Source organism: Chrysochloris asiatica, unplaced genomic scaffold (genome assembly GCF_000296735.1).
Source record: "Chrysochloris asiatica unplaced genomic scaffold, ChrAsi1.0 scaffold00002, whole genome shotgun sequence".
In the NCBI taxonomy this organism is placed as follows: domain Eukaryota; kingdom Metazoa; phylum Chordata; class Mammalia; order Afrosoricida; family Chrysochloridae; genus Chrysochloris; species Chrysochloris asiatica.
The window spans coordinates 16,091,390-16,092,555 of NW_006408520.1; positions in this window are offsets into that span (position 1 = coordinate 16,091,390).

A 1,166-nucleotide genomic window follows, 5' to 3' on the forward strand; every position below is an offset into this window, starting at 1 on the left:
TCCAGGAACATAGGACCCTAGGACCATCAAGGGAGAAGAGCATGAGTGGAATGTGAGATCCTATTCAGAGAAGCACCAACACCAGAGATGGAGGCAGAGATGATGATATGGACAGATAGAGCATTTGAGGACTCTAGACTCATGGAAAGAGAAAGATTGGTTGCTGGTAGCCAGGAAGCAGGCTTGCAGAATATACCCTTGGGTTGTTTAAATAATTATATATCCTTGAGTGTTTTTGTGTACATAAAAAAAAAAAAAACAGAGGGACTAGAAGTAAATAGCAAATACTGTTGAATGATGATGCACGGAGGAGATTGTAATCATTGCAATGAAATGAAATATGATAGGATGAGTGTAAAACTGATGTTCTCCCATGTAAATAATCAGTCAATTCACAATAAAAACTTTAAAACAACCCCCCCAAAAAAAGGTAGCATATTATCAAAAGTCAATGGTACTAAAGGAAGAAGTACAAGGTGCTCTGAAGGCAATGGTGAAAATTAGGCTGCAGGAATTGATGGAAAACAGATTGAAATCTTTCAACAAATTGATGCAGCACTGGAGGTGCTCGCTCATCTATGCCAAGAAATTTGGCAGACAGTTATCTGGCCAATTAATTGGAAGACATTTATATTTATGCAAGCCCAAAGAGAGGTGATCCAACAGAATGTGAAAATCATCAGACAATATCATTAATATCACATGCAAGTAAAATTAAGCTGAAGATAATTAAAAAGTGGCTGGAACTAGGTATATAATTGCTTACATCATATGGATCTTGACTAAACACAGAAAATACCAGAAAAAAAGTTTACTTGTGCTTTATTGAGTGTGCAAAGGCTTTCAACTGTGTAGATAATGACAAACTATGGACAACATTGCAAACAATAGAAATCCCAGACCACTGAATTGTGCTCATGAGGAACCTATATATAGACAGTTGTTAGAAGAGGCAGTTGTTAGAACTGAACAAGGGGACATTGAATGGTTTAAAACCAGGAAAGGTGAGCACGAGAGTAGTATCCTTTCGCCAGATGTATTCAATTTGTATGTTGAACAAATAACCCAAGAAACTGGATTATATGAAGAAGACCAAGGTATCAGAATTGGAGGAAGACTCATGACAACCTGTGATAGACAAATAATACAACCTTGCTGGCTGAAAA